The sequence below is a fragment of the Rhipicephalus microplus genome, chromosome 9 (genome assembly GCF_043290135.1).
Source record: "Rhipicephalus microplus isolate Deutch F79 chromosome 9, USDA_Rmic, whole genome shotgun sequence".
NCBI classification, from domain to species: Eukaryota; Metazoa; Arthropoda; class Arachnida; order Ixodida; family Ixodidae; genus Rhipicephalus; species Rhipicephalus microplus.
In genome coordinates, this window is record NC_134708.1 from 40,483,681 (window position 1) to 40,505,568 (window position 21,888).

Genomic DNA, 21,888 nt, shown 5'->3' on the forward strand with positions numbered 1-21,888 from the left:
AAGGACATTGTTCTACTTAACGGGTAAAAAAAAAACGCAAAGTGAGATGGAGTGAAAATAAAAATGGTAAATGTCGTAAACACTACAAAACAAAACACAAAGGCCTCAGGGACACGGATACGGAAATATTCTGTCACTGCTGTCACTAAGGCTGGTATTTTGTATACTTTTGCCTTCTTTTTACCACGCTGTTTTGGAACAAAAAAAACTAGAAGGATATTAACAGCGCTGCCTGGGAGCAGTCTTATCTCACAAAGGATAAATAATGTCCGACTCAGAAACGCCGTTATCTAAGGACGCGAACGTCATTGGTCCATTCATTCGTGAGCAAAAATTGTTTTCGCTACACAGAGATGTATTTTTCAAGTTCGTGTTAAAACGTAACACGTGAAGTCGGGTATAAGCAACGATTAGCGTTTCACTCATACGTGTGTAAAAGATGACAAAGGCACCCGCGTAACCTCTGCGTTTCCAGTGGGAATAACCCCGACACGACACACACTGAAAAACAATCGCGAAAGAATAAAACCTCGAAAGTTTGAAGCAGCCAGCGTATATCACTGATGTAGCAATACACACCGCAGGTCTTTCGAGCGCATACCCCAAATGAACCGGCGCGCGCGTATGCTAGTGCACATGTGTCGCGCTCATTTTTAATTCTGGAACAAGCGACTGACGGCTCTCTCCTCCCGAGCCACAGGTGCACACCCATAGAGTAATAACACACCTCCCAACCTCCTCCTTCCTGTTTGAAACCGACCAACCAGCGTCGAGCTAGGCACGCCGGACGCTGACGTAAGAAACCCTTCTCTCCCTCAGTCACCTGATCTGGCTGGCATGCCAGATCGAACGCTCACGTTCGTAACGCTGTCTGGGTTCCGTTCGTCTCGTCGGTTCCCGCAGGAATTCGTAAAACTGTCCAAGGGCCACCAGAACTCGTTGCGAGTGACGCGTTAAACGGATGTCTAATAATGCCGCGTCAGTTGTATGTATCGCGGCTTACACTGTGGCGAATCACGTAAAGATGTTGTTCCACGTTTTCCGTTGCGTTTGCCGGCCACCTTCTGTGCTCATTCGCGCGCGCAGCGCCAGTCGTGCGGCGGCATCTGTTGTGCGGGGCGAGCAGCGGCAGTGCAGAGCGATCGTGTTTGCGCATACGACACGTGTCACACAGCTGCGAGCCGAACAACAATAAGACATAGGAGCCTCGTAGCCCTGAAAAGGAAAGCCGCAGAGGAGATATAGCAGGTGCCGGCCTCGCAGGGATAACTCCTGCCCTTCTGGGCAAGAATTTCGATGCTCGCTGCGCAGCAGGGCCTCCACTGCCGCGTCACAATTCTACAGCGCACGCTCGAGCCGATCTCGTTCCGTTCGCATTTTTTTTTCCTATTTGTAGTTCCAGTTTGTCGTGGAAGCTGCGGGGCACGTTTATTTAGGTAAATATTGAAATACTGTGGCACTGATTAACAGCGGCGCGGCGTTCTTCGGCTGATACGTCCGTACATCCGAGCGTACGGGACAATACAATGAGTGGCAGGCATCGCTCATTCCGCTAGGCCCACTCACAGGAAGGATACAAAACAAGAGCCCGGATTTTCTCTTCTATCGGATGATGACATATTGCTCCGGAAGTGGATTCGATTGATACTGCGGGAGAACCTTACGACTACAAGCCCCGTCCAGGTAGGACATTCACGCTACTATTACGATACCGTTCTAAGTACGTACGTTATAACGTAACGTTGCCGAAAATGACCGGATCAACGAACGATGCCCACCACTATCAGCGTAACGCTATATACGAACAGAAAAAATATTTGCAGTGTAGCAAAGCCTGAGCATTGGAACGCTTTACCTACATGTTTGGATATGCTTTGAATTTTTCAAAATTAGTTGAGTACGCATTTCAATGCAGTGTACTACAGTATATATATACTACAGTCTCGATTCGCGGGTGTAAGCAGATTTTTCAATCGACTCATTTTTTTCTCAAACTGATCGTGCTGGTAAGAAGCCTCCCTTTGAATACCTACACTTGGTATTCACTGTTGCAACTTGTCTGCGCTCGGTATCCATTTTTTTGCAGATACTTTTTTATCATTACTCCTACGGTTACATGACGTCAATGCCGCAGTTGCTATATAGCGCCAGAGCTGTGCCACTTCCCGTCCACAATCCGGAACGAGTTTTCTCATACTTTTAAATGTACTGCGGTGTGTTACTGGGTAAGAGAACGTCACTTTCCATTGAACGTAATGAAGGTTCCATTATTTATCGTGCTGCACGTAAAAACGTTACAATGTTCAGTCTGAAAAACCCGATAGAACAAGTACTATGTGCTCTACGGTTGTTAATCAGCTCAAGAAAACACCCCAGTGAAAACATCGAAATAAGTGTTGTTTCGGGAATATGTTGAAGTAGCACCACATTCGATTTCATCCACACGACGATACGACGATAATAACCGGGAGTATTTACTTCCGCATACTGCGCACAGTTCTACGCGACAGGTATCTTACAATGTGAACCATAAGTTTCCTTTGGAAACTTAAGCGTTCGCTTTATCAAAGCTAGACTATGTGTAACCGCTATAAGAGGAGACAACGACAGAAAATAGAGGAAACACAAAGTTTCCGAAGTAAGCAGAACGAAAAAGCAATGGCGACGATAAGAGACGTAGCTGACACGTTGCATAAATCATTAAGTTGACTAGTGATGACATTCATCTCAGCCGATATTTGCACTCTCGGAAGACGACTTAGAAGCTCTTCAAATGTCAGCGCTCCATCTGGCGCTGAAATATGCTCTCTTACTTATTCGGTTTCACAATTTTGATGAACTTTTTTTACGTGAGCTTTTTATGCCACAACTGAGTAACCAAGGCGTGGGCCTTACGCTCGCCATTTAACTGAAGAACCTCTGAACTTTGATCAGATCATGTGAAATGATCAATAATGATGGTTGTCCCACTGCTGCTGCTGATTGATGACTTTGACGACGTCAATTTAGAAACTGTCGCAAGAAAGCGCCGCCTGGCCTCTTTGTTTTAATCGTGTGGGATATTCGTACTCAATAACAAACCGCCCCGGCATTTAGAGCTATAGTTTTCCCCCCGATCTTTCCATTTTAGACTCAAGCTTCTATTGATGATTGATATTTGGGGTTTAACATCCCGAAACCACCATATGATTATGAGAGACGCCGTAGCGGAGGGCTCCGGAAATTTCGACCACCTGGGGTTCTTTAACGTGCAGCCAAATCTGAGCACACGGGCCTACAACATTTCCGCCTCCATCGGAAATGCAGCCGGGATCTGAACCCGCGCCCTGTGGGTCAGCAGCCGAGTACCTTAGCCACTAGACCACCGCGGCGGGGCCCAAGCTTCCATATGTGTTCATTACATACACATAGAACATACACATTCAAACAATGATTTTTTCAGTATCTTGACGACGTGCTTCTATGAATATTACCGCCATGCGTATATTTGGCAGTGTAGTTCACGGTTTAAAGCTATAGCTTGCCGTCTAGTGGTATTTCTGCTTAGTTATCGGCTGAAATGAATTCGTCAACTTCTGACAAATGCAGCCCGTGTAAACGGCGAGGAAACCAGGACCGCACAGGGGCTGATAAGGAAAGAAGCAAGCAGAAAGGGAGAAAGCAGGGAGGTTAACCAGGAAGATTTCTGGTCAGCTGTCCTACACTGAAGGATTGGAAAAAAGGACAAGATAGATGAGAAAGAGGGAGGGGGAAGAGAAGGATTAGAAAAAGAGAGAGAGACAGTAAGTTTACTGCTGCGTGTGTAAATTCACCACAAATTAGAGGCGTTCACAAAACCCGTAGATAAAAGTGTGACGCCCTAACAAGCCTAAAATATCAGAATTGCGACGTTCATCAAGCTCAGTGAAGAGTTGCGAGCCAAGGCATATAAATCGGCCGAGCTAAACGTTGTTTTCTCGCATTCAATCTGGCGCGTCTAAGTGGGACTGCAAACCATAATCAAGTATCTGCCTTTTAGTTAAGGCGCTCGCGCTGGGCTTCCTTATTGGGTGACGCAGGTCTCTCAAAAAATGGTTTTGAATACTTGGGCTCACTGAATGAAATTGAAGACACTTATCCAGTGCTTTATACCTATTCAAAATAACCAAGTATATATTATATAACTGCTATAGAACAAAGAATATTTATTTGCGAAAACATCTCTTACGGTGCTTTTCGGCAACTTTGCTTTGTCAAACACAAAAACCAACTATGTGGAAGGACTTTAAAAAAAGATGGTGTATGCGGTGACGCTAAACTTCTGGTCTTCAATGAGCTCCTAATACAATGAAGAAGATGCACATATGAGCTAAAATAATTGCTTTATTTGATTTGGGATTACTGAAGGTTACATCTTCATGTAAAATATTATAAAAATAGAGCATCACCAGCTGTACCACCATTGTGATAATATTTCCAGCTGCTTCGTTTTATATGTTTCACAAAGTAAAGTTGCCGAAAACCGCTGTAAAATCATGTATATGCACATGCTAGAATGAATTGTAGGAAGGTCATATATTTTGTTCAAAAACGGCTTTTAAAAATCTACTCGAAAATTCGGAGTCTTCAGAAAACTACCGAATAATCGTGTTCAATTTCTTTCCACTCACCCCTTAAATAAAGTGTTTTTGAATCCGACGTCTTCCTTTCAAGAGTGACGTTTGTGTGTGAACTCAGATATCAAAGACCAAAGAACGGCACTGCCTTTGAGTCTTTGAATATACTTTGCTTAGAAATACACAATCAGCTTCAAGTGCTTCCCTGAAAGCGTCCCTTGGATTTCAGTGTAAATGTGTACTCTACCGGCACTTTAATGCGTTACCAAGTATAAGTTCACAACATGACCATTGGTTATGAGCAGCTGGATGGGGAGACTCCTAAAACACACCACCGAAATGTTTCTGCATTCGGACTCGGCAAAGAAGCGCAGTACATATTTGCGCCTTGTCAGCCCGTGTAAACTAAGTTGACCCCTGCAGTTGTGGAAAGGATAAGTTTTACAAAATGGCTTCTCCGCGGCGTCTACAAAGCGATTAACTTTAGTCATAACCAGCGTTGTTAATATCGATCATTGACATGTGGTTTGCTAAACGTGGGCAAGCGAAGTTAAACTGAATGCACGTTCAGTGCACAAAATGACGCGCCACTCCAAATGCAGAATATTGAAGTTAATCAAATAACGCAACAAAAGAACCATCTCATGATGAGGCTCGAGCTTTTGTGCCAGCTGCTAAGTGAACTCGAGTACAGCCAGCAATGGTTTTGTATGCAATGCTCCAGTGTTATTCAAAATTCTGCTCAATGCTGTGTGCTTGTTTGGGAATACTGAGCACCGAATAAGCGTGCCTTCCAATTGACGTGATGGAACGATCATTTGAAGCCTGCTGGATCTGCTACAGGGGACTGCCAAGATATCAATGCACATAAAAAAAGCAGACCCGCTTAAACAACTTATCTTGTTATATACAAAAACAGCCCGGAAAACGGAGCACATGGAAAAGGAGGACACAGACGACGGCACTACCAACACAGCCTAGCATCCGCTCCAGCTTATCTAGCCACCTTCTCTAGCATTCCGTGAAAGTTTAGCGGCGTGCTCATGTATTTGCAGGCACAGCTTTAATACAAGCGAACTTTCAGCCGCCGTTTATTTCGTGCGGGCTGCTCCTCCGTGGAGCAAAATAGGTCACGCACGATAAAACTGACCCTCGAGGATGGCGAAGACACTTTCTTAACTTCGCACCACTCGGCCGCCATCGCGGCACGGAGCATCGCCTGCGAATGGCGTAACAATAGCTGCTTCGTATAACGCACAAAGGTCGCACAAGCCTTCATGCATTTGATTGATTTATACGTGAGGTGTAACGTCCCAAAACCACCGTATAATTATGAGAGACGCTGTAGTGCAGGGCTCCGCAAATTTCGACATCGTGGGGTTCTTTAACGTGCACCCAAATCTAAGCACACGGGCCTACAACATTTCCGCCTCCATCGGAAATGCAGCCGCCACAACCGGAATTTGATCCCGCGACCTGCGAGTCAGCAGCTGAGTACCTTAGCCACTAGACCACCGCGGTGGGGCAAGCCTTCATGCAGGACGCCGATTTGGTTGTGTGCGTGAGTGTGTACGAGTGTGCGTTGAAGAAGAGTAAAGACCAAATCACTAACATCTTAATTCTCAATGAGTTCGTGTTACTCGGCCAGGGATCTCTCAATATTCTATCCAGTAGCGACATTGTCTTGCACACAATACATCACAATATATGCCACAAAATAGATCCCGCGTGACTGCAAAAGTAATATGCAGCTTAGAACAAACCTTTGATTAGTAATTAATCAAGATTGCATAAGAGAATTCTCTCAAAAACCACTTCCAGGTTACCGGAGTTGTATATTGCGAAACACCCTCCTTTCTGTATGTTGTGTGTAACCAGTGCACAGCAAGTGTAGCCACCGCCTTGTGCGATCCGTGATAAAATGCCTCAGAGCATTCTAGATAGTTCTTGGATCATCTGTATGGTTTTGGAGCATAAACTTGAACAGCTGAGTTTAATCTGGAACAGACTCGGCTATCAGCGATAACGCAGGTGGCCGAGTTAATAAATACAATAAGGCGCTCAAGATTGGATCTTGCCTTAAATTTCCGGTTCCTTAAGTTTCCGAAGAATACAAACTCTTACGCCGAATACCATATGAGACACACAGACATACAGATACCTTATTAAGCGAAATTCCTGGAAACCGAGAGAGGCATGTACTTTGTCAATTTTTTATGAAAGCGAACACGCGAGAGCGTCGGCTGTGCGCTGCGGTGGCTGCGTGCAGCGCGTTCAAACGGGAACGAGAGCAACGACAGTCTTTTTTCACGTCATCTAGTGGCGAGCAAACCAACCAGTCATTGGCGATATGAAACCGGTGGCAAGCTTATTCATTCAACACGGAACAGGAGGGAAAGGAAAGGCAGGGATAGTAACCAGTCTAGGACGGATGGTATGCAACTTTACACCAGGGACAGGGTTGAGGAAGTTTGAAAGATGGAGAGAGGGAGAGAGAGAGAAGAGCACGCGCACTTGAAGCCGCAGATCACAGTAATTCTAACACTATTTATTAGTCTATAACCGCTGGTCCAAGTCCGTTGCCTTCAAGGAGCTGAGGACTGCTTTCGTCACCTTCACTCGTGATGACCTCTCTGGACGACATTCCAGAAGAGTGTCCACCGTCATCTGTCTGCTATCTAGGCGAGGTAGCGCAGCTGCATGTTATTTTTTCTGCGCATTCTAGTGAGGAATCGCAGAAGATCTGCGGTAATGTCTCACCGCTACCACAGTTCTTACAGGAGGGGTTATCAGCCACTACGATACGAAATGAGAATGACTTCGTGAAAGCCACTCTTAGCCATAGATGATAGAGTGGCATAAAGGTGATTACGCAAGAGACCGGGCCGGCCTTTTGCGTAATCGCCGTGAAGGGGGAAGGGGAGTGACGATCGGGCGGAGTTACGCATCTGACGGATTTCATGGTCGCAATCTCGGTTACAGCATCATCGGGGTTTCAGCGTTGGTGAGTGGCGTTTGCGTGATAGATGACAACATCATGCCTTTAGACTTGGCGTCTACGCTTTCGCCTATGATGTGACGTCGCATTACATGGGACTTCTATCTGCTTTGAAACGAGTCGCAACAGAAGATCCCTTCAGTGGCCTCTGCAGCAGCACTTCGGAGACAATGCTTCAAAATCCGTTCTGCTCCTTGGTACAGGTTAGTTCTTACCTGCCTGCGAGGTGTTATCGTAGTGAAAACCATTTCTGGGCTCTGTTGTCCTGCGCAATGTGTATTGCTCGTGCATTGTCTGATGCGATTCCTTTTATGCCAAGCTTGCTGTCGTGTGGTGATATCGAGGCAAACCCAGGCCCTACTGAGAAGGACATTTTGTTGTAAATTGCATGAAAGGCAGAGTAACATAATGACTACCATGAATAGCCTAATATGAAATCAAAATATGATGTAATCTCACATAACTGATATGAAGGATAGACTGGGCAGTTTAGAGGCTAGCTTGTCTGTCTTAAAGTCCTTAGCACCTGAGCTTAAGAGCATGAAAGAAAACTTGACTGCCTTGGAAACACAAGTGTCATGTTTGCAGAATAAGTTAGACCATCATAAGTCGTCGGAATAACTTGCTAATTTATGGAATAGAAGAGGACGACACTGAAACATCGGAGGACCTAACAAAAATACTGCAAAAGACCTTATTCAAGGACAAGCTAGGACACAGTGTTAGTGACATCGAAAGGTGTGACAGAGTAGGCAAATAGACTAGCGGGAGCAGCCAAGTGATAATAAAAGTTGCACACTATAGGGAGAAAGTCACCATTCTTAAGGCTTGCTCAAAGCTGAAAGAGACGAAGTTTTCTTTAACGGAATACTTTTCGTTCGGAGAGCGCCAAATCTGGAAGAAAACATGGCAAAGTGCAAAACAGGAGAAAGAAAACAATGCTAAGGTCAAGTTAGTTTTTGATAATCTGAGTTTAGATGGTGTAATGTTTGGTTGGGACGAAACTAAAGATAAACACTTCAAAATTTCTAAAAAGAAATCACTGGTTAATATCAGCAGCAGGCCCCTCGGAATACTTAACATGAAGTGCCGCAGTGTTGTCAGTAAAACTGCACAACTAGAAAGCGTGCTTCTTTTTTTAATTGTGCCATACATAGCCATGCTAACTAAAACTTGGTTAAGCGATGATATAATTGACAGTGAGTTTGTACCAAAGAATTATAAGGTGCTGCATAAGGATCGCGACAGAAGAAGTGGGGGCATTCCAGTATACTGTATAAGCCGTCAATATTACTATATTCAATGCCTGATGTTGCAGACGTAGAAAGCGTCTTTTGTAAACTATACGTGAAGAACCTCAAGTACGTTCTTCGAACCGTCTACAGGTTTCTGAATTACACTGTTGATTACTTGTATCACTTGTATCACTTGTTGATTACTTGTATAACCAATATGAATTCATACACAAAAAAAAGAAGAAAAACTGATTTGAACTGGTGATTTCAACCTGCCAAATATGAACTGAAGAACGTTTTGTTCGTATTCATCTCAGAGTGCTGAAAATTGCTGATCTAGCTTTGGATTTCGACGTGCTAAATGTTGGTAAAGAATTCACGAAAATTCGAAATCATCCACGAACCATTCTTGATCTATTCCTTGTTATAGCGGTAGCATAAAAGAAATTATCTCATGTTCCGTAACGCAGATATTTCAGACCTCTAAAGCGATTGTTTTTACACTTAACGATGAGGTAATAGGGCTCAATCGTTCCCCGATTCCTCACGAGCAAAGGATGAATGCATATTTGATATGCTGGCTTGGAATTACGATCACTTTGTGAGCTTTAGTTGTGTGGATTATCACTGGAATTTTCTCCGGGGGATTGGTCCTTAATTGTGTAGATCGTTTCGTTCTCAAAATAGTGAAAAAGCCTGAGCACCGCAATCCCTGGATTACGCGGGAGACATTACCAATGAGACGCACATGCTTCGGCGGTTGAAAAATAAACGAGTGTAAAGGCATAATGATGAGCAGTTGCAAGAAGCAATTGATAAGCTGTCTGCAACAGTTAAAGAAAACATTCTAACAAATAAACACTACTAGCACAACACATTATTGGCAGACTTTATTATATGATCTTCCGAAAGGTTCTGGACAGTTGTTACGCTGCAGCTTCTTCACCTTCCAAGTCCTTTTTTTTAAGCGGTGAAGTGTGCGGGATAAGAAAATATTATGTGATGAATTTAATGGGCACTTGAAAAGTGTATTTACAAGTGATGATGGTTGTTTTCCATGTTTCTCTACAAAACTGCCTTCCCTTCCTGACCTTGCTGTTTCGGAACATGTCATTCTGAATTTACCGTCAAAGCCTTATAAAAAGAAATTCCCAGGACCTGATAGTATTCCAAGCTTTTTTTTTTTAAGCGTTACGCAGAATGGTGTGCGATATACTTGCATGTTCTGTTTGCAAGATCTGTGAACTAAGGAAGATTACCTTAAGACTGGAAAGTTGCTTGAGTGAAGCCTTTGTATAAATCAGGGGACAGAGGTTGCATAAAAAATTACAGACGAATTTCATTACTTGAACAACCTGTAAGCACTTACTTATAGCATACAATTTGAAAATATATAATTAGTTTTCTCGATGACATAAAGTGTTAACAGACATGCAGCATGGTTTCAGAAATGGCCGCTCGACAATCACGCAGCTCATTGAGACCGTACATGACTTCGCTAGCGCTATGAACAAGGAAAAACAAGCAGATGCCATATTGATAGATCTTACCAAAGCTTCGATAAGGCCTCTCATGTTAAATTTCTCCATAAGTTGCGCACTGTGTTGAAAAATGACAAAATGATAGGATGGATTACATCCCACATAACTGGCTACCGTAAGTTTATTGATGTGGACGGAAAAGTGCCAGATATAGTTCCTGTCAAGTTTGGCGTCCCCCAGGGATCCGTTCTTGGACCACTGTCCTTTTTATATATCAACGATATCGTAGCTAACTTATCCGTAAAAGTCAGGTTTTACACGGACGACTGCGTGATATGTAAAAAAATGACTCGGATGTGCCAGGATAGCTTAAACAGGTATTTTAATAAGGTAGTTCATTGGTGTAACCAATGGCAAATATGTATCATTTTTGGAAATACTGTGTACATGCAGGTCACATTAAAAACGAAGCCACTAATATATTGCTATGGCACGGAAGACTTTCTTATATTGGAAGTTGCTGAATATAAATACTTAGGCTTTTACATAGCAAGTGATCTCTCGTGGTCAAAACACCTTGACAAAGTGCTAGGAAAATGCAGGCGTACGTTGTTTTTTTTTTATATGTGGGGTGTAACGTCCCAAAACCACCATATAATTGAGAGACGCCGTAGTGGAGGACTCCGGAAATTTCTTCCACCTGGGGTTCTTTAATGCGCACCCAAATCTGAGCACACAGGCCCACATTACTTCCGTCTCCATCGGAAATGCAGCCGCCGCAGCTGGGATTCGATCCCGCGACCTGCGGGTCAGCAGCCGAGTACCGTAGCCATTAGACCACTGTACGTTGTTCTTTTTAAGGCTTGGGTTAAAATCGTCCGTACCAACAGTACGTTTGTACTCGTCCAACACTCGTCCATCCTGTTTTAGAATACGCCGTCATCATATGGGACCCGTTCACTAAAACCGACATAGCAAAATTAGAGAGCTTACAGAAAAAAAAAAGCTGTTAGATTCATATACGATACGTATGACCACACCTCAGCCACTAAACTTGTATCTAAAAGTGGCCCACCTGCTATAAGTAATCGAAATCGTGTATGTCGTCTAAAATTCTGTTGTTGTTTTTTTCAGTTGATAAAAGGTGAGTACAAGATATACACCCCACTTCTTGCATGTACGACAGGCTACGCTACCAGGCACACACACTCACTAGCTGTTACTCCATTCATTACGCGTGTCAACTGTTACAAGTACTCTTTCTTCCCAAGAACGATAGTTCATTGGAATAAACTGCCTGATAGAACTGTTACACGGGACTCGCTATCACAATTAACGTCGCACCTTCAATAGTAATCAGTTTCCTTGTCCAGCTGAGATGTTTCGTGTGCTTTTCTTTCTTTTTTTTTTACTTGTGCTATACGAATTCTCTGTTTGATTTGAAATTTGTTGGCGTAACGTCGCTTGCCTTATTTTTTTCTTAAAAGCACATGTATACAGATGTTTATATGTTGGTTTCCCATTGTTATTTTTCTGTTGAGTTCACCTGTTGTGTACTACCACACTGACAAGATCTTGAAGAAAGATCGCAGTATCTATAAATAAATAAATGAAATAAATGAATCTCGCCGCTGGTGACATAGTGCATCTAGTACACTATAATATCATCAATGACTGGTTGTTTTGCTCGCCACAAGTTGACGCGAAAAAAGAGGCCGTGGTTGCGTGAGTTTCTCTCGCTCCCATTTGAACTCCCTGCACGTTGCCATCGGAAACGCGCACGCGTCACGCCGGTGTGTTCCCTTCCGTAAAAATTGACAGTGTACACACCAGAGAAAACCTCTAGCTGTCCACACGACTTACAGTCGGGAAAGCTCAAAGTAGCGTGACAAATAGTGGCATTAAAGTTGGTGGCTGATCGCTTTACTCTTGCGCACGCCTCCCCCCATGGGCAGCTTTGGTTTGGGGGACGCGCTAATCGAGCAAAAACGCCTCCTGAACTGTAACTTTCCTAGCATGACACGTTCCAGCGATTGACGTGCGTACTTTTTATCGACCTATATACGACGACTGCGAGGCGTCACCAGCGACACAGAAACTGGCTGCTCGTGCCGTTTGGCAAAGCAGCAAAGTTTTTTTTTATTAACTTTGTGTTGAAGTAAAGTCAAACAAAAGGCAGGGAGAATGCAGTGAAAGGCTGACTGGGAGGTACAGTGATTACAGGACTCGGCTGCTGGCATGAAAGACACTGTATCGGCTTCGGTAATCGTATTTAGATAGAGCCGAAGCGACGGAGGCGCTTGTAAGGTGTCATGTGAGCGCGCGTCACCGAACCACACGTGGTTAACATTGCCGAAGCCCTCCGAGATAACGTAACTGGACCCATAAATAGTTCGCAGACAAAGCGCAACCCCAGCTGACAACTTTTTTTTTCTGTATAGCGTTATGTGAAACAAACTGAGGTTTAAGCTACACTGAGAGAGTCAGTAAAAGGCAATAAAAAGTTTTGAAATTTCCGCTCTTCGCTCAACGCGCTGATTCAGTGCACCACTAGCGGGCTCTTGTATGGCTTGGTTTGACGTGGCTGCAGGGTAACCACAAGATGTGGCGTAGGCAGAACACCCACTGCTCAATAACTGAAGCGGACTGAATTCTAAGAGGAGAAAGACGTGCGAGCGGTAGACGGACAGTTAGGCGGGCAGATATGATTAAAACGTTTACGGATTTGAGGCGACAGCAGCAAGCACAGGACAGGGCTGTTTGGCGAAGCATCAGGGAGACCTTTACCCTCGAATGAGCGTAATCGGACGTGGTGGTGGTGGTGATGATGATGGTTATAGTAATAATAATAATAATAATAATAATAATAATAATAATAATAATAATAATAATAATAATAATAATAATAATAATAATAATACTCTCCTGTTTGCCGGTGTTTATACAGCTGCATATTAAACCGGCAGTGCGGCAGGCGAATCGCGTTGGTTTGCAAGGTGCCCCAATATGTCATTTCTCCCAGTGTGGTGGAGATCCATTCGTCTCTGCGACGAATCGATCTCCACACTAGGAGAAATGAACTTGACATACAAAAAAGTGAACACCACCGCTGCTTTTTTTGTTTTTGTTTGCGGAAATAAGTTCAACTTTTTTTATTGATAGAAAGATGGCGTATTCAAGTCATTACGCAAAGATCCCTGTGATATAGAAACTCTTGAAGCCGCCCGTCAGGAGGCAGCTTGTATTGTGTCAATAGTCATTAGCTTTCAAGACTCTTGTCGCAGCTGTATGAGCCTTATAGTACCCCTCAGAATTAGTTATAAATGGCCTGCATATCTATCTATCTATCTATCTATCTATCTATCTATCTATCTATCTATCTATCTATCTATCTATCTATCTATCTATCTATCTATCTATCTATCTATCTATCTATCTATCTATCTATCTATATGTATGTCTGTAAAAACAAGAAGCGGCAACTATATATACAGAGCCGTACGCCCAACAAGTTAATTTAATGCGCCTGTACGTGCAGCTAGCGAAATTATATATATATATATATATATATATATATATATATATATATATATATATATATATATATATAACTTAGATAGGTGTGCGTTCAGATCACAGAAAAGGTTTTATTGTCTAAGCTCACTTACGTCTTTTACTTCCACCTTGTTTCTAGATTTTCTCGAGCACTGTGCAGACCACCTGCGCCCACGTTAAGAAGTGCACGCCTACTAAAAACCCAGGTGCGCCTTTACGACATTTGAATTGGTTTCAAGAATAAGAAAAACACTTAATCAATGTAAATCTATGTACAGCTGCTCAACGTTTTTAGCTAAAGAAAAAAATGTTTTCTTTTTTTTTTTCGAGTGGCCGACTTCCTCACGAGTGTGCTCGTCTTCCATTGTGTTTGCTTGAAGGCGCCGCTCGTAATGTTTATTACCCCGTCAGTCGGCACTGTGGAAGCTGTACTTCACTTCTGCTAAGAGTGCGTTGGTGGCCGATGCCATGTGTGATTAAGCGAAGTTGAATGATTGACGTAGTTGTGGAGCGGAACATTATCAGGAAGCTTTCGACGAACGTAATCGTATCGACTAGGAGGCCTTGTCAATCGTCTAAGTTATCTGTAAGTAGGCAATATTCAAAGCACCTTATTACGCCAAGCTGCTCCGGGTTCTGGTGCGATGAAAATTCGTTGTGGTGTTCCACTTAGAACAAATTGTGGCGCCATGAACTCGCGCTATGCACGCGGGATTCAAGTTGCACGCCCGTCGCTTTTAGTGAAGAAGATGATATCAATCTTTGTTCAGCTGGTTTTCTGTTGTACTAGATTAATACCAATGTGTAAGAGTGCCGACCGTAGGAATGTAAGATTGATAGAGTTATAAGTGGGGTTTAACGTCCCAAAACCACATAGGCATTAAGAGGCTTACACGAAATGATCTTATTGCGCAAGCCTATTTTTCACGTATGTCTCTTCTCGGGTTCATTGGTCGGATGTTTTACAGTGATGGTTTCATCTCGGGTTTTAAGTTCGAAAACTATTTTATGATTATGAGAGACACAGTAGTGAAAGGCCTAGGAAGTTTCGACCAGCCGGGGTTGTTTAGAAGGCCCCTGTATAGGCTTAATAGCAAATTCGGGTTAGACGTTGGCAGCCGCTGTGTGTTCGAAAAAGAGGATTGTGCCACCAGAATTTTTTTCACTCAGTTCATTGAGAGCTGAGAAAACCAGCATTTTGAAGCGGCGCGAAAACACGATGAGAGGAGGCGAGCTCTGAACCCTTGCCGATCGCCCAGCGTAGCCTTCGCAAGCCAAACATCTTCCCTATCCTCTCCAACATCCGAGTAGAAGGTCGCGTGGCGTATCTGGGAAGCCCGAAGACGCGAGAGGCGTTGTTTTGTTGACCAGCGTTATTTTGTGGTCAACTGTCTGTTTCTGCGGGATAGATGCCATGGTGCGCGCTCGTATGGGAACGCTGGCTTAAACCAACACCACCTCGAGGAAATTCTTTCTTTTTTGAGTCAGTCTCGGTGGCGTTGCTTAAACGCGGTAGAATAGATGAGCCAATGCCTCCTCTAGAAAGACGCCTGCAACCTGAGCCTCTGCTTATCTCTCCTCCTCCACTTCCCCAAACATTGTCGGCTGCGAGGGCTCGCTGCGGCGGGCGCTTTAAACCATGCCGTCCTCTGAGATTAAAACAATGTCTGCCGTCTCGGAGACAACACGGTTGTGTCTTTGTGATGACGTCACTTCCGAATCCAGCGGATGTACTAATGTCGGCTCTGAGTGCTCCTTGCGGAAAAGGCACTGAACTACGGGTAACCTCCCGTCGCCATGGGAAAGCGTGATGTCGCAGGCAGCGTTTCAGAGGAGGCGTTGGACGAGCATATAGCGTGTTCGAACTCGCAGCACCAATAATTTTGTTTTCATTGCTGACGTTTGCTCCAACTGCGGGAGCACGAAAGCATGTGAAACGCAGGCTCATTATCCCGGCATCTCGTCGCAATTGACGGGAAAAAAAATGAAGAAATACGTGCGCATTCCCCTTTCAAGTCTCAATATTTATCTTGTTTTATTCATTTATTGAGCAACGAATTACACAAACTACACATGCTATGTGAAATAATTTTCGCTGTGTCACGTGCTACACTTTTGGTGACGCCTGAGCACAGTCCTCTACGTAGAGAACCAACGTCACAGCTCTACCAACTACGTGGGTCATTTCCTACGTGTACGTCATGACCTCAATTTTTAGGCGCGCGCCCGCGAAATGAAGGGCAAGCAGCGTTCATCTTGAAATTTGACCCCATTTCGCGGCGCGAAGCATTGTACAATTCGGCAGACGTGATCGTTAACGCCTCACGTATGCATTGGGCTCGTCAGTTCGAAATTGTCAAACCTGGTGTAACCAACGCTGGTCCTAAGCCACGACGTTCTAGTTCGCTATAGCTGTGTTATGAGAACAGGTGCGCCCGGATACGAGAGACCGAAAGACGCTGCGACAGCTGTAGTGTCTCATAAGACAGTGTCGGTCTATTGTTATAGTACTCGTAAAGGAACGCAGCCCAACGTTGCTAGACAAATACGTAATGTTCGCTGCACCTCATTTTCTTGGCGAAGATGCATTGGTCAACACTGCGTCTCGAAGATCTGCTTGAACTGCTTGCCGTAGGACAGGAACTTCGGTGAACGACGTGTTCTCAGAGATCTTCGAACAGGCTGTGTGTCGGAAGTGCTTTCTGCCGTAGTGTCTGGTTCTACTGGATCAGTCACAGGAGCAGGTGACCAAGCACTGTCATCGTAATCCTGGTCAGGCGCTCAAGCACTTCCGAATCACAGGGTGTCTGCACATCTTTAGTCACCCCTTCATCGAATAGGTTCCTAAAACTGAAGGCTTCTGACGTGGGCCGAAGATGCTGTCTACTTTGTCAGTACTCTTCACCGTCTTTAGAAAGTAGTACTCTGTATACATATAGGAACGAAGTGCAACCTGGTCGAGCACCGTCGCTTATCTTGACCATCCCCTCTCATCTTTCAGGTGAATGGTCCCTTGGCTGAAGACTTGAAAGCGTTCGTTTCGCTTAATTCACTGCATTGAGGTCGCTTTGTGACCGTTCAGCTGCAAAGTGGATTAAAGTCGGAAAGACCATATCTGAGGCGGCGATGCATTAGCAGTTAACCAGGGGAACTGCCGCACCCCAGAGGTCTTGAGCGATAATCCAGAACGCCTTGGTAAAATCCCCTCGCGAAGGGCGGGTATTCTTCCGAATATGTTTTACTAGTGAGGAGCAGTGGGAGGCTGCCTTGCGCAGCTCGAGGCCCGCTATCCAGGAGGCCATCCTGGAGTGGGCTGAGAGGGTAGAGGAGGACTACTTCAAGTAGTTCATCCCCACCACACCCTTTCCTGTTGCCCCCTTCCCTTTAACAAGGGATAAATAAAGTTGTTCATTCATTCATTCATTTACAACTTGCACGCCTTTTTCTACGAGTTCATTTGAACGTGGAAAGCGACGACTTGACGCGATCTGCTAGAAGTCGTACGACGCTGTGAAGTGGCTAAAATCTCTTGATGTAAACTGTGGCCCATTGTCGCAGAGAACGTCCATTGGTACTCCTTGCCTATCAAACAATGTAGGACAATTTTCCAATCACTTCTTGTGCTAAAGTAGCCTGTAGCTCTTCTGTAGCCCGGATCAACGCCTCCTAGGAAAACTATGCCTGGAACGTCGCTCTCTTTTCAATTGGGAGCCCCCTGCCAGCACGCAATCTCGGAGACCATGCCTCCTGCTTGTGTTGCGATCGGCCACCGCGTGAGACCGCTCGCCTCCATACCACTCTAAGGTCCCTAGATGAAACAAGGTAGCGTCACTCATTGTTCTCGAGCCGTCCTCCTCACTCTCTCGATTACTCCTCTTTTTCTCTGCCATCCGCGTCTGTAATTGGTGCATTACTTGCACGTGATCTTGCAAATGGCTGGTGGTGTTATTTATTATTGTGCAAAAGGTTCAAAACGAGTACGCATGCGCATGTGGCTCCAGCCGGATTCTCGCCGTGACCAAAGACAAAATCGTAGCCAGAACATAAACTGAAGAGGAAGAGCGTTTCGGTGTGCGCTAAGTCGACCAAGATTCTTTCGCCATGCTCGTTCAATGCAACATCTGCGTTTTTCAGCAATGCTGCGTTGCCGTAAACAACAGAAAATGGTTTCGCTCTGTTCAACTTACCTCGTGCTTTCCGAGATGAAGCGCACCATGAAGTGCAACTATGAACCATTTCACGCAAATGCTTTCGTGCAACTCCGTCAACGTATGTCGACGCGGATCTGCGAAGCGAGTTCACTTGTCGGTTTTTATTGAAACGCCAGGCGCGCGTCTAATGCGTGTCTAGTGCATGCCAGTTGGTACAAATACATGTGGTTATGCACGTATACAGAGCAGCTGTAGGTTGTAATCAACGCACCTTAAGAAACATTTCACTCTTGACCAGTTCCCGCTTGAGCCGAAACGCGCTGCTTCGAGACACCTCACCAGTAGAACTCTCAGTTTTCAGGAAGTTCCCAGCACCGCATCAGAATCACTTGGCATCACGATTGTCCAAATAGGCACATTTAAAAAAAACGCCATCGCAGTGCTGCTGGACGAGTGTTCGTACCAGTCTGGTCGTAGTTTTTTTTCTTACGTGTGCACAAGCCGGTTGTAATCAATCGTCACAACGTCACACCCTGTGGCCACTTACAGGATCCAGCAAGAAGCACGTTCACTGTGTCACAGCACGAACAACACACAATCGGAGAAGTGGACTAGTTAGAACTGGACGAAATACCGCGGCCGTGGAACTAAAATGTACTACGCGAGACGCCATGGCTAGTGGTGTGAAGTATAGAACTGCACAACGTTGCCGGTTGAGTAACGCGGGATCCGCTTGCTCTTGTGTTGTGCCGTTTATGTTCATAAAGGTAACTGTTTATTCTACGTCTTATTTCCTTCCATTTTGTTTCATTTATATCTATTCACCGTAGCAACAGAACCCAAACATTTGCTTTTGGATGAAAGTTTTAAACCTTCTAGGGGGCGCTTCAGGCAAATAAGCGAGGAGGAAAGGGAGGGTGTCGCTACCTTGAAAACTTGTTTCATCTAGGAACCTTATACCACTCAGCCCGGTGACATTATCGTACTGCTCTGTCACGTGACGTCACGGATCCTTGGAGGCAACTGTGACTGTGAGAGCATCGCTGTGTTGGAGACGCTCGCCTTCGTACCGAAGGAGGAGGGTAAAATCGGAGGTTAGGGCAGCGCGTTCGCGGCTCACGTTCCAGGCATATTTTTTTTACAAAACGTTGCCTTGTAATAACAGGTATGTTTTACCTGCATATTGACATAGATCTGCTCCAACGCGAATACATGAAGAATGTGGGGGTTGTCTCATCACGAGCAATTCTTCAAGTTGGGCATATGCATTGACCTTGTAAGTTTCCGATCTACTGATCATGTTCTAAATGTCCTGGGTCATTCCTGGCCAGAACATCAAAAGCCACGTCTTTGCGGATGATTTGTTTATGCCTAAGTGGCCTTCATGTAGCCGATTCATCATTTCTGTTCGTAATTACCGTGGTATGACCATTGTGGCTCCCTTAACAGCTTTCCAATTACAGACAATATTGATTGATTGATTTGTGGGGTTTAACGTCCCAAAACCACCATATGATTATGAGAGACGCCGTAGTGGAGGGCTCCGGAAATTTCGACCACCTGGGGTTCTTTAACGTGCACCCAAATCTGAGCACACGGGCCTCGACATTTCCGCCTCCATCGGAAATGCAGCCGCCGCAGCCGGGATTTGAACCCGCGACCTGCGGGTCAGCAGCCGAGTACCTTAGCCACTAGACCACCGCGGCGGGGCACAGACAATATTGAGTTGTACGCTCTGTACGGACCCGTAAACTGTTGCCTCTGCTCAGACTGAATTACTCTGATAACATCTGAGAGAATTGGATCTTTTGCTCTCTCTCCGACTAGTCTCGCGCTGGTTTTCTCACTCACCAGACTGGACTGTATCGACACTGCATGTACCTCCACATCGCTACCTTCAACCTCTGTCACGTTGCAGTGGGGATTTAGGGCCCTACATAGCATGTCTGGCAGGTCTAGAAGTTTGCCTGGAACGTAGGCAAACTGGTATTCGTACGTCATCAGTCAGAGGAACAGGCGTTGTCAAAGAGGCCCGGAATACGAGCTTCGGAAGAGCACGGCAACGTTACGCAGTTACAGTGGTAAAGCCATCAAGCATCTTCGACCGGTAGTGATGTCATTTACGTATCAAAGCAGGACTGCGAGCGTGAAATTTTTTGTTGTATTAAAGATTTGTACTCAACTCGGACTTGCTGCATGTGAGGACTTTGGCTTTGTGAATCGCATCGCCGAGGTATCAGCAGGGCTGTCTCAAGCGGGAACGGGAAGGACAACGCTTCGGCAACGCGTCATGAAAGACTACCCGTACTTGTTTCGCGGATTGGGATGCTTTCGAACGCCGTAAAAAGTAGTGCTTCAACGAGGAACACGTCCACTTATTCAGCACCCGCGTCAAGTGCCCCACCTCCTCAAGCAAACGCTAAAGGATTACTTGCAGTGCATGAGCGACGCCGGTATCATCGCAAGGGTTGATGAACTGACTGAATGGGTGAGTTCTGGTGATAGCTCTGAGAATTTGTATGTATCCCTGGAATATAAACGAAGGTATCAAGCGTGAGCACATTGAAATGCCCAAGCGTGAAGACATTGAAGCCGAGATGACAGGCGCGCGTGTCTTTTCAAGATTAGACGCCAACTCTGGTTTTTATCAGACTCCGTTAGACGAAGAGAGCTGTCGTATTTGTACGTTCAGCACGCTATTCGGGCGTTTTAGATTTCTTCGCACTCCATTCGGTTTAGCGTCTGCACCAGAGGTGTACCAGAAAAATATGTCGCAAGCATTTGATGGCCTCTCAGTCGTGAGAGTGTACGTCGATGATGTGCTCATATGGGGCTCGAATAAAAGAAAGCATGAAGCGGCTCGAATGAAAGAGAGCGTTGGACGCGGTTCAAGAACATGGAATTACAAGAAACGCTGAGAAGTGTGAAACGTGCCTGAAGGAAATAATTTTTCTAGGCGATAAGATCAGTGACGAGAGCATACAGCCATCACCGGAACTCATCAGCAGCGTCTTGCAAATCCCAGATACAAGCACAAAGCAGGAGCTTCAGCGCGTCCTAGGCATGATTACGTATCTAAAAAATTGGCCCCATATCTGAATGTAATCTGCAATTGTCGTCGAAAGACGATAGTCCGGCGTGTTGAGAGAGTGAACAAAACATTTATTTGGTGTTCTGCGCAAGAAAATCAGTGTATGGTATTCCGGAGGCGCTGCGTTAGAATGCCTCGAGCGTGCTGTGGAGACGAACGAGCGCATCAAGTGACGTCACACGTAAGACATGAGTGCCATCTGGCAGTTTCTTTTGGAAAACAAAGCGCGTGGCCGTGCACACCCGTCTCAGAGATGATAAGGTGTAGAACGCGAGGCGACGGGTAGGTGCCACCACCACCTCGTCTTAGCAAAGCGTTGGAAATACTCCCCGTTCCGTGCAAACTTTGCATGGTAAGCGCTACCGTCCTTAAAATTACTTATGTATGCGTTTTCCAGTAAGAGATGCATATGCAGAATATATGCGTGTTGTTATGGTGCCCCAGACATGCGCAATAATTGCTTTTTAATTGACAATCGCACAAGCATGGACGCTCAACCTTGAGCAATATTGGTGGTTGCTGTGGATGGGGTCGGCCGTTCCCAGTACCCTAATGCCGGTAAGAGTGGACAAACAGAGAAATGTACACACAGACAGATAGACAAAAATTTTTGCGTCGAAGGTCCCCAAGAAAGGCTATCGTCTTTAAAAAAAAATACGTGCCTCATCTCTCAGACAGAACTACTCGTCGTCCTAAACTGTTAAAACACGATCATAGACTTCACATGGGGACCCAAGCATAAATGTCTATTCTGCTTCACATGCTACTCATGGATAGATCCC

At 45.1% G+C, this 21,888-nt stretch overlaps 1 protein-coding gene across 13 annotated transcripts in view; it reads left to right on the forward strand.

Moving 5' to 3' along the window:
* Positions 1-833: 833 nt before the first annotated feature.
* LOC119163735 (uncharacterized) overlaps positions 834-21,888 on the forward strand; it is a 60,959-nt gene continuing 39,904 nt past the window's right edge. For 5 of the 13 annotated variants that reach the window (XR_012886064.1, XR_012886063.1, XR_012886065.1 and 2 more), the window contains exon 1: positions 845-1,683. The gene's annotated coding sequence lies outside the window, so the exon portion shown is untranslated. Of the gene's footprint in view, positions 1,684-2,086; positions 2,226-7,661; positions 7,797-14,003; positions 14,071-14,285; positions 14,451-21,888 lie in introns of those variants that run through there. The other 8 variants (XM_075873477.1, XM_037415799.2, XR_012886062.1 and 5 more) reach the window with 6 other exon arrangements.